At 43.3% G+C, this 16,591-nt stretch overlaps 1 long non-coding RNA gene and 1 pseudogene across 2 annotated transcripts; both read left to right on the top strand.

Moving 5' to 3' along the window:
* Positions 1–2,893: 2,893 nt before the first annotated feature.
* Positions 2,894–6,546, top strand: LOC118154816 (uncharacterized). Its single transcript, XR_013519140.1, has 3 exons — positions 2,894–3,056; positions 4,435–4,560; positions 6,181–6,546. It is a non-coding gene; the product is annotated as an uncharacterized LOC118154816 (long non-coding RNA).
* Positions 6,547–8,418: 1,872 nt separating this feature from the next.
* Positions 8,419–8,978, top strand: LOC144576435 (small cysteine and glycine repeat-containing protein 9 pseudogene; annotated as a pseudogene). Its single transcript, XR_013519132.1, has one exon. The product of XR_013519132.1 is annotated as a small cysteine and glycine repeat-containing protein 9 pseudogene (transcript).
* Positions 8,979–16,591: the final 7,613 nt, after the last annotated feature.

The following is a 16,591-nucleotide window of genomic DNA, read 5'->3' as shown; positions in this document are numbered from 1 at the left end:
TTGAACCTGGGAGACAGAGGTTGCAGTGAGCCAAGATCATACCACTCACTGCACTGTAGACTGGGTGACAGAGCATGACTTCATCTCAAAATAATAATAATAAAGCTTACGATAACATGTTCTGGGGGGAAAAATGGCTAAAAGGTGATTTGATAGCTATCAGCCAACAAATCAGAAGGGCTATCTGATTTCTTATGTTTACTAGATGTTTTCTATCAAATGTGAGGATAAAGAAGGACCAGCTTCAACGTATAGAAGCATTCAGCTTAGTTATGTGGGAAAAAACTTTCTATCTGCAGAAAGAGGTTAAATAATTCCTTTTCTTGAGACCCTGTCACCCAGCCTGGAGGGAAGTGGTACAATCATGGCTCACTGAAGCTTTGAATTCCTGGGCTCAAGCAATCCTCTCACCTCACCTTCCTGAGTAGCTGGGACTTCAGAAGCACATCCCCACACTCAGCTAATTTTTTAAGTTTTTGTAAAGACAAGGTCTCACTGTTGCCCAGACTGTTGAACTCCTGGCTTTAAGCAATCCTTTAGCTTCAGTTCTTGAGACTTTAAGGATAAGATAGACAACTGTTGAGTTTCCCTAGCTTTTGGATACACATGATTATGGATAATTAAGTCTCATATCTAGATCCACTGTATGAGAAACTGACCTTGATTCTAATGCTATATGTTAATTACCCAGTATGTATTCAGAAAGTCTAGTTTCTTCAAAGCACACGCACGATATGCCGTCTTCATGTTAAGAAAATATAAAGTTTGGAAATGATAAACCTTATAACTTTGTCATGAGTACACTACGAACTGCATTAACAATGATGACGTTATTCATTTATTTCCAGTAACAGAGTATTAACTAATCATTTACTAAACATGTGATACTTCTGTGGCAGGAATGTGGGCAATGGAATCCATAGGTAGGAAATGATAAAGGAAACAAGGCAGCCACAGCAGGCAGTAACAGCTCACCCTTCCCACTGACTCAGGCATTCAGCTGGCCAGGTCCAGGTTTCAGCCTCAAGATAATCACAATGATGTCACAGAAGCAGAATATGGGACAGGATCTCCAGGGCCCCTCATCTGTCAGCTCTGGGCCCAGAGAGAAGCTGGCCCATTCTAATCAGGCCCCACAGGGTATTGGTCTAATGTGGTTTGGGTCTGTGTCCCTGCTCAGATTTCATGTCGAATTGTAATCCTAATGTTGGAGGTGGGGCCTGGTAGCAGTTGATTGGATCATGGGGTCAATTTCCATTGATTGGCTTAGTACCATCCCATTAGTGCTATTCTTGTGGTAGAGTTCTCAGGAGACCTGGCTGTTTCAAAATCTCTCTTACTTCTTCTCTGACCATCTAAAATGAGCCCACTTACCCTTTGCCTTCTGCCATCATTGTAAGTTCCCTGAGGCCTCCCCAGAAGCCAAGCAGATGCCAGAATCATACTTTCTGTACAGCCTACAGAACTGTGAGCCAATTAAACATCTTTTCTTTATAAATTACCCAGGATGGTATTTTTTTTTTCCATTTTTGAAAATTTTATTTTATTTCGTGATGGTGTCTCGCTTTGTCGCCCAGGCTGGAGTGCAATGGCACGATCTTGGCTCACTGAAACGTTGGCCTCCCAGGTTCAAGTGATTGCCCTACCTCAGCCTCCCAAGTAGCTGGGATTACAGGTGCATGCCTCCATGCCTGGCTAATTTTTGTATTTTTAGAAGAGATGGGATTTCGCCATTTTGGCCAGGCTGCTCTCAAACTCCTGACCCCAGGAGATCTGCCTGCCTTGGCCTCCCAAAGTGCTGGGATTAGAGGCATGAGCCACCACGACTGGCTTATTTTTTAAAAAACAGGCAAGGTAGGCATTTCTTTACAGCGATGTGAGAATGGACTAATATGTCATCTCTCACCTGGAGTTGTGAAAGATGGAGCCCAAGGAAAAGATAGAGGGTTTCTGCCTTCAGAGTGGAAGTCTGCAAAGCAAACTCAAAACTGGACCTCAGTTTCTGTGGCCCAGTGGAGCAAGAGGCCAAGGTACAGGAAAGAGGGCTAAGAAACAAAAAGTGGAACAAGCAAAATAGAAAGTGGGCTGGCGCAATGCCGCAGGTGTAGGCGGTGCCCTCTCTGGCTTCATGCAGGGGATGGGCAGAGCCTGCGCTCTGTGGCCATGAAGTCCTGGCCTAAAATCTCAACTCTAAGTCACCACTTGGGAAGCCTTGAGAAAAGTATTCAAACTATCTTCAAGAAGGACTACTGGAGGTCTTCATTATCCAAGGATCGCTGGTACAGGTTTTACAAAATGAAAAACTTGAAGCGACTCTAAAGAGGAACTACAGTTTCAGAGTAAATAATTTAGGAGTGTTTGATTACAATCTAGCTTTAAAAATGAATCTCAAAATTATAAATAAAAAATATTTGTTTTATAGTTGAGAAAAACATAGGTTATAATTATAACAATGTGCTGATTTTTAAAAGAAAGAATGACTCAGATTTATTTGCAAGGCATTGGCATATTTATCCAGACAGCATTCTCACGCTGAAGGATTTCATTCATTTTCCTAAGGGTCTATGCTAACACTTTCACATGCAAAGAATTCTCTTTCCGTGATGTGGCATCCTTGTCAATACATCTCTTACAAGAACAGATAGGGAATGAACAAATATAATTGTTTTCCATTTTGATTTACTTTTAACTTCATATAGCTTTTTAAAATTATGGAAAGCATTTTTATTCCTGGCAATATGGTAGACTAGATATTTTTAAAAACCTTCCTTCTCCTCCACAAAACATTTAGGAATTCAGGATAAAATAGAACAAATGCCCCTTTAACTGTAGAGCTGGCTCAGAATAAAGGCAGCTCCCAGAAGAAATGGAAAAAGGTCACAAACTAGATGCTGCAGCTGCCTTGGGCTGGGCAAGGACAGAACAGTCACAGAGACATCTGCAGAAATACAGAGCTGTAAAAGCCCCTGGAGCGCCAAGGAGAGCTTGGAAAAAATCCACCATGACAAAGTGAGAAATTCAGCATGTCTGCCGCAGTTCGTGGCGGTGGGTATATGGTAAGTAAGAGATTTGCAGAAGCATGGCTCGGTGTATGTGTTTTCAGATACACACACACAGCCATATTCAAATGAGTTTATATGGTTCTGCAATTTCTTTTTTTTTTTCCCCTTTTCCTTTGCATTTGAGATCTTTTGCACTATATACCTTTGTCTCGTTTAAAAAGTTGTATGATAGCATGTATTATGGATAGGCTTTTGTTTGAAATCACAAAAAAAACCACCTTATATTTTCAATTTTCCTTAGTTTGCTGATATTCATCGGTGCTTTTCTGTTTCCTGCTACGAGCGTGGAAGCTTCAAGGGAAAGGGATTTGTGTTGACTTTTTTCACTGGGATATCCCACGGCTTAGAAAAGTGCATATCGCATAGTAGACTCTCAATAAATATTTGCTGAATGAATTGAATTAATAAGCTATCCCTGAACCAATCCCCCCAATGACTTGTAACATTTCTGACTCTAAACAACACTGCAAACATTGTTACGCACTGCCACATGCGCAGAACTGCAGTCAAACATCCACATCTAAACAGTGATGGTCACGGGATGAAAAGCTGTACGGAAAATGAGTACAGCTCACAGGACTCCTCCCTCCCCCCGTGCTCCAGGTCCACCACGCCTTTGTGTGTCCTGAGCACGTGCTGCTCTTGGAGCTGCCAGGTCTTTGCACACCTGGACTCAGATGCCCTCCCTTTTTGTTAGCACGTGGGCCTAGCCCTGTCATGCGCAGGGCTGAGGTTTGAGTACAAAGGGAAGCCTACAGACACTATGTTCAAATATTTAAAAGTGATAGATCATGTTAACCAATTTTTAAATAAGATGTATTTTATCCTTCCGCCTTGTCAAATACACCTTCATAACAACCAAATGAAAATGTGTAGGCCGGGCACGGTGGTTCACACCTGTAATCCTGTCAGAGGCGCTTGAACCAGAGCAACTTCATTTTGAGTGAGGGTTAGGAAAATGAGGCTGGGACTTGCTGGGCTGCATTCCCAGAAAGTTAAGCATTCTGAGCCTTTACATGTTTACGGCTGAGGGAACAAATTAATAATAATAACTCAACAGATCCAGACTTGGGAGTGTCCAGATATCCCAATATCTGGAGAACAAAGGCAATCCTAATTTTGCTCTAAAGATAATAATGTTGATTCTTGCAAAATATAGTAATTAAGAAAATTAATCCTTTATCACAAACTCTTGTAGCAGAGCACATCTCCCCATATGTACAAGCATTGTACCTAGGGTGGACGTGTTCCTCCTCTTGGTTTCAGGATGTCCTACTCTGTCTATGGAGCAGCTGTTCTTTCACTACTTTATTCTCTTAATAAACTTGCTTTTATGTTGCATTGCAGACTCGCCCTGATTTTTTTCTTGCAGGAGATCCAAGAACCTTCTCTTGGAGTCTGGATCAGGACCTCTTTCCTGAAACAATCCGAGCACTTTGGGAGGCCGAGGGGGTGGATCACTTGAGGTCAGGAGCTCGAGACCAGCCAGGCCAACATGGTAAAAACCCATTTCCACTAAAACACAAAAGTTAGCTGGGTGTGGTGGTGGGCACCTGTAATCCCAGCTACTCAGGAGGTTGAGGCAGGAGAATCGCTTGAACCTGGGAGGTAGAGGTCGCAGTGAGCAGAGATCACACCACTGCACTCCAGCTTGGGTGACAGAGTGTAAGACTGTCTCAAAAAAAAAAAAAAAAAGAAAGAAAGAAAGAAAAAGAAAAACAGTGTGTAAATCTGTGGTTTTGGGCAAAATATCACAGACAGCTGAATTTAATCACTGTTGTATGATGGCTAGATGCTCTGCTAATGCAGCAGGATGTTTGAATAGGTAAGAAAACAGAAATATACATAATTCATAAATCATTTATTTGTTTCAGAATATTTTTCTTACCTTCATTTCAGCAAAATTCTTAAATATTTATAATTTTAAAATAATTTGCATTCTATTGGCAATGATTTAAAAGATTAAAAAGGAAATGTAACAACATTCTAACTATAAAATTTGAATATATTCCATCCCTGTTTGAGCGTCGGTGTGCATAGATAATGTCTTTTGTTGAGTGTTTAGCATGTGGTAGGCACATACTAAAGTACTTTCCTTGCATTAGTATATTTAATCTTCATAATTATGAAGTGGGTGCTGTTGTCATCCCCATCTTATAGATGAGCCATTTGAGGTTCAGGGATAAAGTAATAAAATTGCCCGGGGTTACCCCTCAAAAAAATCTGAATATATTTTTATTAAGAGAACAAAATAAAGGAAGCTAAAAGTAACAAAATTAAAAATATTTTTTGCAGGCTTAAGAGTTTTAACTTTTGGCTGAGCGCGGTGGCTCATAGCTGTAATCCCAGCACTTTGGGAAGCTGAGATGGGCGGATTACCTGAGATCAGGAGTTCGAGACCAGCCTGACCAACATGGTAAAACCCTGTCTCTACTAAAAATAAAAAATTAGCCAGGTGTGGTGGTGTGCGCCTGTAGTCCCAGCTACTCAGGAGGCTGAGGCAGGAGAATCTCTTGAACCCAGGAGGCGGAGGTTGCATTAAACAGAGAGCACGCCACTGCACTCCAGCCTGGGAGACAGAGTGAGATTCCATCTCAAAAAAAAAAAAAGAGTTAACTTCCTTTAAAAAAAAATCTTCAAAATTTTTTTAAACTTTTGAAATTTAAAGACAAAATTTAAATTATAAATCATGAACATCCACATTTTAAATAAAGTTATTTAAAGGGAGCTGCAATATTTATTGACGCTTTAAACAGGTAAGTGCATTTAGGAAAGAGTTATGAAAGTAAAATGATTCACAAGTGTAGTGTTTCATGTCCATTTATTGACAGCGTAAAGAATCAGCCAATTTCATGCATGTTATACTTAGACTTACATGTAGAGAAATCTAAGAAAAATATGAATTGTTTCACAGTGCAAACATTGCTCAGTGACAGTGTGCAATTTTTGTAAACACCGCATGAGCACGTCAGTACCTCCAACAATGGAGCAGAACATGATGAGCAAGCAACTGGATTCTTGCCACTACTTCCTGGAAATATTTTATTACACAAGAATATTGTTTAGTCATGCTGACAAGAAGAGTTTGATGAGTTAACCCATCTTTTCTCTTACTTAGGTACTTTCCAACAATCTCTTGCCACACTTTGAAGGAATCAACCCGCAAACCTCTATGGCATGGAGAGAGAAGCTGGCAGCCCCTGTTTTGAGGACATGGGGCAAGAGACATGAAGAAGCATGTCCCTGAGCTGTACTAGTCCCAGCTGCACATATTTAGGCTTCTGGGCTAAGCTCTGTGGTGGGGGTGGGTCAGGGCTCGTTTTTTTTTTTAAACAGATTTATTTTTTTGTATGCTTGTGATATGTGGGATTCTAAAGTGCAGAGCCCAGGGCCAGGAATCCTCTTGCCTAGATCTAAGGTTGATACTGGGGTGCATGTATAATATAATACAATCACAATAAAACTCCCACAAATTTTATTATTATTATTTTAGTTTTTTGAGACAGTCTCACTCTGCTGCCCCAGGCTGGAGTGCAGTGGTGCAACCTAGGCTCACTGCAGCCTCCCTCTCCCAGATTCAAGTGATTCTCTTGCCTCAGCCTCCAGAGTAGCTGGGACTGCAGGTGAATGCCACCACACCTGGCTATTTTTTGTATTTTTAGTAGAGATGGGGTTTCACTATGTTGGCCAGGCAGGTCTCCGTCTCCTGAGTTCAAGCAATCCTCCTGCCTTGGCCTCCCAAAGTGCAGGGATTCCAGGCATGAGCCACCATGGTTGGCCACTCCTGTGATTATTAAAGAATCACCACCGGTGAAGACCTCCTCTGTGAAGGAGGGCCTGTGGCACCTGGGCCACAGTTCTAAAATAGGCTCAACACATGACATTGAAACTACTTGTTGCTCCTACTTGATTTTACTTGATGATCCTATCTGAAATTACTTGATGCTTTTACTCAAATGCAATCTCCTTGAGGACCTCTGGCTTACAAACAAGATTTACCTATATTTCACTGTCTGTCATATTTCAAAGGTAATACCTGTTTAATTCAAAAGTGTGATGCTAAATAGGTTTTTCTGAGTCCTCCTGCCATGCTGTTTATGTGCCGCAGTGGAAAGCCACTATGCTGCAGGGAAAGGCTATGGTTCACATGGCTGTGGGATGCACAGCTGCAAGGTCAGGCCCGTCTCTGCACACTCGTTTATGCGTGGAGGTCTCACAGGGCTCGCAGTGCACCAATGGCTTCAGGTCTCATCCCGGTGACCCAAAGTCTTCAATTCTGAGAGTCCTTTGCCCACTTTTAAGCTGACTCACTCTATCTCTTCTTTGTAAAATCTGAGGACTAACCAGGGACAGCAGGAAGCCTAAAGAAGGATGGGAAAGGCCCCACGGACCCTTCTCCTTGAATCTGGTAAATGGGAGATTTTGAAAATGTTCAGTTTGGGTGTTTCAGAAGGTATTTTCTTTGTACTATTTCTCTCTCTTTTTTTGAGACGGAGTCTTGCTCTGGTGTCAGGCTGTAGTGCAGTGGTGTGATCACGGCTCACTGCAACCTCCACCTCCTAGGTTCAAGTGATTCTCCTGCCTCAGCCTCCTAAGTAGCTGGGACTACAGGCATGCTCCACCATGCTTAGCTAAATTCTGTAATTTTAGTAGAGATGGGGTTTTACCATGTTGGCCATGATGGTCTCGATTTCGTGATACACCTGCCTCAGCCTCCCAAAGTGCTGGGATTACAGGTTTGAGCCATCGTGCCCAGACTGTACCATCTCTTAAAGGATAAGCAATGGCATTACATAAAAATGGAAAACGGGGGCCAGGCACGGTGGCTCACACCTGTAATCCCAACACTTTGGGAGGCCGAGGTGGGCGGATCACAAGGTTAAGAGATCGAGACCATCCTGGTCAATGTGGTGAAACCCCATCTCTACTAAAAATACAAAAAATCAGCTGGGCATGGTGGCACGTGCCTGTAATCCCAGCTACTGAGGAGGCTGAGGCAGGAGAATTGCCTGAATCCAGGAGGCGGAGGTTGCGGTGAGCCGAGATCGCGCCATTGCACTCCAGCCTGGGTAACAAGGGCGAAACTGTCTCAAAAAAAAAAAAAAAAAGGAAAAGGGTAGAGGTCACAATTCTAATAATGATTACAATTCACATCAGGGCTTCAAAACTGGACTTATATTGGTTGTGCAGGAAATAAATACAATAGCAAAATATTTCATATTCTTATAGGTCTATTGTAAATGTCTTGAAAGAAAATAAAGTCAGAAGTAGAATAAGCTATTTATGAAGTCAGAAGTTACTCAGAAGGAAGTAAAGCAGAGGTGCTATAAAATTCTCCCAAGGGAATTGAGATAAACAACAACAGGGTAGTAGCCATGTGCTTGGGCCCAAGGCAAGGATGGTATATAAAGGCGTCCCCCGCAGGAGGAGGCATCAGACTCCCTTCACCTCTCCTGAGTCCTCCTTCCTCACTTCACCTGAGACCTCTCTACTGACACCATGGGTTGCTGTGGCTGTGGTGGCTGTGGTGGTGGCTGCAGTGGTGGCTGCAGTGGTTGTGGTGGCTGTGGTGGCTGTGGCAGCTACACCACCTGCAGGTGCTACCAGGTGGGCTGCTGCTCCAGCTGCTGCCCCTGCTGCCGCGGCTGCTGTGGGGGCTGCTGCAGCACACCCGTGATCTGCTGCTGCCGCCTTACCTGCAGCTCATGTGGCTGCGGCTGTGGGAAGGGCTGTTGCCAGCAAAAGTGCTGCTGTCAGAAGCAATGCTGCTGCTAGGCGAGCCCCCAACCTCTGGGAAGGTGCTCTTTTCTGAGTTTGGATTTGTAGACTTTGTGTACTTTCATCTCCTCTGGTTCAACTAAATATTGAGTCATGCTGGCCAGGGCGCAGTGGCTAATGCCTGTAATCCCAGCACTTTGGGAGGCCGAGGTAGACGGATCATTTGAGGTCAGGAGTTCAAGACCAGCCTGGCCAACATGGTGAAACCCTGTCTCTACTAAAAATACAAAAATTAGCTGAGTTTGGTGACAGGGGCTTGTAATCCCAGCTACTCAAGAGGCTGAGGCAGGAGAATCGCTTGAACCTGGGAAGTGGAGGTTGCAGTGAGCCTAGATCTTGCCATTGCACTCCAGCCTGGGCGTGTGATTTAATAGAAATACACCTGATTAGAAGTCAGAAGCCCAAATTCAAGTCCATGCTCTGCCACAGCAGCTGGCCACAAACAAGTCACTCAGCCTCCCAAAGACTTGCTTATCCACCTATAAAATAATAAGGTTGAACTAAGACTTACTAAGGAAGATTTCATTTTCACTTTTGAATCTATTGAGATCTATTGACTTTGCAGAACTAAACTCCAGGTTCTGAAGATTTCTTTTATATATCTTATGCTCAAAAAATATATACCTTGGCTACAGTGGGCATTAAAATTTGTTTTAAAAAATCACCTTTAGGCTGGGCGCGGGGGCTCAAGCCTGTAATCCCAGCACTTTGGGAGGCCGAGGCGGGTGGATGACGAGGTCAACAGATCGAGACCATCCTGGTCAACATGGTGAAACCCTGTCTCTACTAAAAATACAAAAAATTAGCTGGGCACGGTGGCGCGTGCCTGTAATCCCAGCTACTCAGGAGGCTGAGGCAGGAGAATTGCCTGAACCCAGGAGGCGGAGGTTGCGGTGAGCCGAGATCGCGCCATTGCACTCCAGCCTGGGTAACAAGAGCGAAACTTCGTCTCAAAAAAAAAAAACCCTTTAATCCAATATGGTTCATCAGTTATAATCTGTACTGCAACAAAAACAGGCCATAATTTACCTTGCGAAAGTACAAAATTTACATTCATGAGCTCAGTGGAATGAAATAATGATTACTCATGTATCCCATGCTTTTGAAACATTTACTATCTGTGGAAATTCTGTACTTGTATACCTGCTCAGATTGGTTATATGCTATACATTGGTTACAGCTTCTAGTGTTCCCTTATCTTCCTAAATATAATTTAATAAAACATCAGAGAAATACAGTATTTCACTGGTTTGTTTTGATTTGTTTCTGCTGTGTTTGAAGAAGGGGAGAGAGTGATGGAGCTGATGTTTGGCAACACGTTGCAAACTGTAGGAAGGTTGTAAGATGAAAGACAAGGTATACTCTGAATTTATTAGGGAAATGTTAGCTACTGTAACACATTAACACAAAAATACACAATGACTCAACACAATGAAGCAGCTTTTCTCGTTGATATCAACTATCCTGAGCAGTTTTGGGTGGGCAGAAATGCGGGTTAGGGAAGCGACTCTCCACTCAGTCATTTAGGGATCTTGGTTGAAGAAAGCACTGACATTTTCAAGACATGGCTTCTAAGATGGCTTAGTGGTCCCCAGTCTGTAAGTAGAAAAAAAAGAATAGATAGCCCATCACTTCTCAAGCGCTGTGGCTTGAAAGTGACACAGCTTGTCATTGGTTGGAAGTAATCACGTGGTCCTGGCCAGACTCGGTCGCTCATGCCTGTAATCCCAGCACTTTGGGAGCCTGATCATTTGCGGTCAGAAGTTCGAGACCAGCTTGTCAACATGAAGAAACCCCGTCTCTACTAAAAACTAAAAAGAAGTTAGCTGCGCATGGTGGCACATGTTTGCAACCCCAGCTACCCGGGAGACTGAGGCAAGAGAATCGCTTGGACCCAGGAGGCAGAGGTTGCAGTGAGCCGAGATTGTAACAATGCACTCCAGCCTGGGTGACGGAGTGATATTCTGTCTCAAAAAAAAAAAAAAAAAAAAAAAAAAGAAGTAGTAATATGGCCCTACTCAGTCTGTAGTTAGACTGATACTTCCCAGCAACAACCTTGTCATATGATAGGGAAAGGCATACATTTCTCATGGGCAGTGAGCTGTGTCTACCACATAAAGTTCATGTTCTAGTAAAACTCCCGGCTGATTTGACTGCAGTGTGTTCAGAAGGGGATGCCCTAAGGTAACTCAGGTGGGTGCTTATTAGCCATTTGTATCACCTGCATTTCTCCTGGAGTAGTTAAACTGGTCCCTGTGGCAGATCGTTCTTCAAAGAACTTTGTCTTTTTTTTTCTTTTTGAGATGGCGTCACACTCTGTCACCGAGGTTGGAGTACAGCAGTGTGATTATGGCTCACTGCAATCTCCGCCTCTCAGGCTTAAGCAATCCTCCCACCTCAGCCTCTAGAGTAGCTGGGACAACAGGTTTGTGCTACCATGCTCAGCTAATGTTTTTTTTTTTTTCCAGAAGCAGGGTCTCATCGTGTTGCCCAGACTGGTCTCAAACTCGTGGGTTCAAGGGATTCACCTGCCTGGCCCTCCAAAAGTGCTGGGTTTACAGGTGTGAGCCACCATGCCAAGAACAAGTTTTTCTAATACTGCTAACATTGTTCTTATTTGAATTAACCAGGTAGTTTTGATTTGTTTTTTAAAATGTTACATGTCATTCTAGAGTTACAACCACAAACATCATTCAGATTCTTTAAAAGGATCTAGATATTCTAGAGAAAGTTTTCTCCATACCATTTAAATGAGATTATAGTGGTGGCTAGCGTGAGCTGTCTTGCTCAACAGCCATTTTCATGTCCTTCTAGTATTTTCTTTTCCTTACAGAGGAGGCTGAGATGATTAAAAATTACATTGCACAGAATCCTCTGCATCTGGCATCTGGATATTGCAACAATTAGATCAACCCTTGAAGGGTATAAAAGGCAGAAATGAGGTGAAGGTCATTTTCCTGCTACTTTTATTTGTTGCTGCTGATAAGGAAGATTGGGGTGGAGGAGTTGAGTTCTCTGCCCTGCAGCAATGTTCCCAGAGAGTGTCATGCAAGTTAATAACCAGTTACGGCAGCAGCTGTAGTCAAATTCAGTGTTGTGCCATTGGATCTCTAACCTGGGGTGTACGGATGACAGATGACAACAGCAGCCGTAGTTCCTGGACTGCAGCGGTAGTGGGGCGTTCTTGAACTTAATCATTCCAGAGGTGGCTTATTGATGTCCCTGACTTTTTTATTTTTTTCCAGACAGAGTCTAGCTCTTGTTGCCCACATTGGAGTGCAGTGGCATAATCTCAGCTCACTGTAACCTCTGCCTCCCAGGTTCAAGAGATTCTCCTGCCTCAGACTCCCGAGTAGCTGGGATTACAGGTGCCTGCCACCATGCCTGGCCAATTTTTGTATTCTTAGTAAAGACTGGGTTTTATCATGTTGGCCAGGCTGTTCTCAAACTCCTGACCTCTGGTGATGTACCCGCCTCAGCTTCCCAAAGTGCTGGGATTACAGGCGTGAGCCACCACGCCCAGGCTTCCCTTCCTTTTTGACTACTGCACAGACAGTGGCATCTCCCAGGGCCAGTTCATCACTCATGTCCCGGCCAGTATTTCTGCAGATAAGTCTAGAGCCTGCTTTTCTAGCCCTCCCAGCAGTTTTGTACACATGATTCTCCCATTCCATCTCTTCCCAATTCCATAGCTTGAATTGCAGTTTTCTGCAACTAACTGACACTGGGACATGACATGTCCTATCTTTTCATACCAAATTCTAGCCGTGCTCCAAAGCTGTGAGGAATCCTGGCTCCCAGCCCTTCTTGATGAAATCTTCCTTTTTCTGAACTCCGAGGCTTTTGCTGTTTTGGCATGCCATGTGACAAGTTATTTGCATACTTTTCTATCCTTGGTTTTAGCAACTTTTAGTTTTAGCTCTTTTGGTTGCAGAAAAATAGAAACCCACTAAAAACAGTATAAAAGGATAATAACACAGGGGCGTCTCAAAGAAAACAAAGACAGACCTTGCAATCAGTTTTCACAGGGGAGAAATCAAGATGTAAAATGCCTTTGAGTAACCAAGCAGTTACCCTTTCTCTGCCACCCTCTAAAGCCGTACGGTCTCCTACCTCCTCTCCCTGGATATTTCTCCTCCCTGCCCCTCCTCCTCCTTCCTGTACAGATTGGTTTCTCTGCTTCTCCCAGCACAGTTCATGACTTCATTGTATTGTGTTGTATTTTTATTTCTTTTTCTATAGAAGGGTCTCACTCTGTTGTTCAGGCTGGAGTGCATGATCACAGCTCACTACAGCCTCCAACTTCTGGGCTCCAGCAATCATTCTGCCTCAGCTTCTTGAGTAGCTGGGACTTTAGGTGTGTGCCACCATGCCTGGCTAAATATTTTTTTGGACACAGGGTCTCCAGGCTGGTCTCAAACTCCTCACCTCAGATGATTCTCTCATCTCAGCCTCCCAAATCACTGCCATTACAGGCATAAGCCACTGTGCCTGGCTACTATGTTTATTTTTTTGTAAAGATAGTGTCTTGCTATGTTGCCCAGTCTGGTCTTGAACTCCTGGCCTCAAGCACTCCTCCCACCTCAGCCTCCCAAGTGGCTGTGATTACAGGTGTGTGCTACCATGCCTGGCTAAGCTCATGAATTTAAATATGGTGGAGACTTCTATGGCCTACCCAATACCCTTGGTCTCGTTCTTCTCCCCAGTGTTAACCAGGCACAGATCACTTGGAATAAATACTACATTTCCCATGTTGCTACATGGCTATTTTCTAGGCAATGAGATGGCTCTTTAAAAGGAGGAGCATAGGCCTTTCTCTTCCTTTATCCTTCTGTTTTATTTATTCTTCTCGTCTTCCTTTATCCTTCTGAGTGGAGAGGAGATATAGTTATTGGAGCTATGGTTATCACATTTTGAACATGAGAATGAAGAGATAAAAGAGCTGGTGGATCCATGTACTGAAAGGATCTCTGAAGAAGTGGAGCTTCTTGAGTACTGTATTAGTCTGTTCTCATGCTTCTAATAGAAACATACATGAGACTGGGTAGTTATAAAGGAAAGGAGTTTAATTGACTCACAGTTCAGCATGACTGGGGAGGCCTCAGGAAGCTTACAATCATGGTGGAAGGGGAAGCAAACACACCCTTCTTCACATTGCAGCAGCAAAAGGGAGAAAGCCTGTTATAAGACCATCACATCTAGTGAGAACTCACTCTCACTCACTATCAGAACAGCAGCATTGGGGTAACCACCCCCATGATTCAATTACCTCCTACCAGGTCCCTCCCATGACACTTGGGGATTATGGGAACTATAATTCAAGATGCAATTTGGGTGGGGACACAGCCAAGCCATATCAAGTACTTACCTCTGGACTTTGTGAATAACTTTCTATTTTAAGCCATTTTTATTTTAAATTTCTTTTTGTGTGCAGCTAAGCTTAATCTTTTTTTTTTTTTTTTTTTTTTTTTTAAGAGATGGAGTTTCACTCTTGTTGCCCAGGCTGGATTGCAATGGCGTGATCTCGGCTCACTGCAACCTCTACCTCCCAGGTTCAAGTGATTTTCCTGACTCAGCCTCCCAAGTAGCTGGAATTACAGGCATGTGCCACCATGCCTGGCTAATTTTGTAGTTTTAGTACAGATGGAGTTTCTCCATGTCTGTCAGGCTGGTCTTGAACTCCTGACTTCAGGTGATCCGCCTGCCTCTGCCTCCCAAAGTGCTGGGATTACAGGCGTGAGCCACTGCACCCAGCCAACTAAGCTTAATCTTAACAGATACACATGCTCTCCCATTTCATGCATTTCATGCATAGTAGGGGATAACTAGTTTCTCTTGGTTTCAATTCCAAGCTCCTAGGGAGACTGGAAATACTTAGCTTCTTTATGTGCTGATATTCTGATCAATAATGGCTAAGGGAGCAAAGTTCCATAACACAAATGGGATACAGAGGTGTATGCATGTAAGTTATCAGGGGTTGTTTTCATAGAAACAGGCGTGTGTGTTGGGCAGATACTAAAAAGTTGTCACATTCTTCTCTTCAGTTATAAGCTGATTCTCTTTTCAGCTTTATCCTGAAATATCTTCCCCTTTATAACATACAGACTACATTTCTACATCTTAACAGAAATCTGCAGATACCACGCCTGTAATCCCAGCACTTTGGGAGGCCGAGGCAGGTGGATCACGAGGTCAAGAGATCAAGACCATCGTGGCCAACATGGTGAAACCCCGTCTCTACTAAAATACAAAAATTAGCTGGGCATGGGGACACGCCCCTGTGGTCCCAGCTACTCAGGAGGCTGAGGCAGGAGAATTGCTTGAACTCAGGAGGTGGAGGTGGCAGTGAGCCAAGATCGTGCCACTGCACTCCAGCCTTGCACCTGGCGACAGAGCAAGACTCAGTCTCAAAAAAAAAAAAAGAGAAAAAAAAGAAAAAGAAATGTGCAGATACTTCCTTTTAGCCACAAATGTAAGGAGTACCAAACCCAAGTGGAAATATGTTGTGCCCATTAGCAAAAGCATGCGACTTACTCAGTTTTGGTCAAATGGCAAAGACTCTGGAAAGAAGACACTTGATTCTCATAGTCAGGAGGAGTCCAGCTGTTCCAGTTCCCTACATATAAAATGATTACCTAAAATGTTCTTCAATTCAACATCTTATGAAGACAGCAAAAGGATTTGACATGGCACAACCCACATTCTAAGTAATTACCACCTCCCATTCATTCAAGCCACTAATAAATATATAACTTACTTATTATAATATTATATAGTTGTAGAATGAAATAATTTATATGACTTAGTGGGAGGGCAAATTTTAGTTGTTAATTTTTATAAAATAAAAAATACATATTTTTAGAATATTATGTAATTGTAGTAGAAATCTCAACCATGCGGAAGTATATAAACCATACAACAGAAGTGTCTCATTTCTCTCAATCCAGCTATAGTATTCCTTAAGTTATTCTCAGTGTTTTGTGTTGATAGGTGGGTCTTTTCAGTTTTTGTTTTGAAATGGAGTCTTGCTCTGTCACCCTGGCTGGAGTACAGTGGCACAATCTTGGCTCACTGGAACCACTACCCTCCAGGTTCAAGTGATTCTTCTGCCTCAGTCTCCCGAGTAGCTGGGATTACAGGTGCCTGCCACCACTCCCAGCTAATTTTTTTTTTTTTATATATTTTTAGTAGAGACAGGGTTTTGCTATATTGGCCAGGCTGGTCTTGAACTCCTGAGCTCCAGTGATCCACCCACCTTGCCCTCCCAAAGTGCTGGGATTGCAGGGATGAGTCACCATGCCTGGCCCATACGTGGGTTATCTTTAATCCTTTGATGCAAAGAACCACTTCACTGGGGTCCAATAACTGGGCCCACAGTCTGGAGCTAATGTTTCGGTGTCCACTACCAGGCATGCCCTTTGTACCAGGCTGTGTAGCCTCCTGCTGCTGCAGGGTGGAGCGGTGCTCCCTAAACCCACCACACCTGAGCTTTTAGCCCACACTGACTGCACTGCTGCATGCATTATCTCACCATTCCTAACAGCGCTCACTGAATCTGTGCTCTGGGCTGCGCTGGTGATTCCACAGAAGCAGAAGGAAGGCGCTGCAGAGGTTAGAGCTGCCTACAGTTCCCATCTTTTCTCCTAGACATATTGTTTTGTATTTCCACCCACTTGAACTCAAGCATAACTAAATGACTTTTTTTGACCATTGAAATGTGAACAGAAGTGATATGCGTTGCTTCTGGGCAG

Source organism: Callithrix jacchus, chromosome 6, assembly GCF_049354715.1.
Source record: "Callithrix jacchus isolate 240 chromosome 6, calJac240_pri, whole genome shotgun sequence".
In the NCBI taxonomy this organism is placed as follows: Eukaryota; Metazoa; Chordata; class Mammalia; order Primates; family Cebidae; genus Callithrix; species Callithrix jacchus.
The sequence above is the reverse complement of the archived record's forward strand: the minus strand, read 5'-3'. Positions and strand labels throughout refer to the sequence as shown.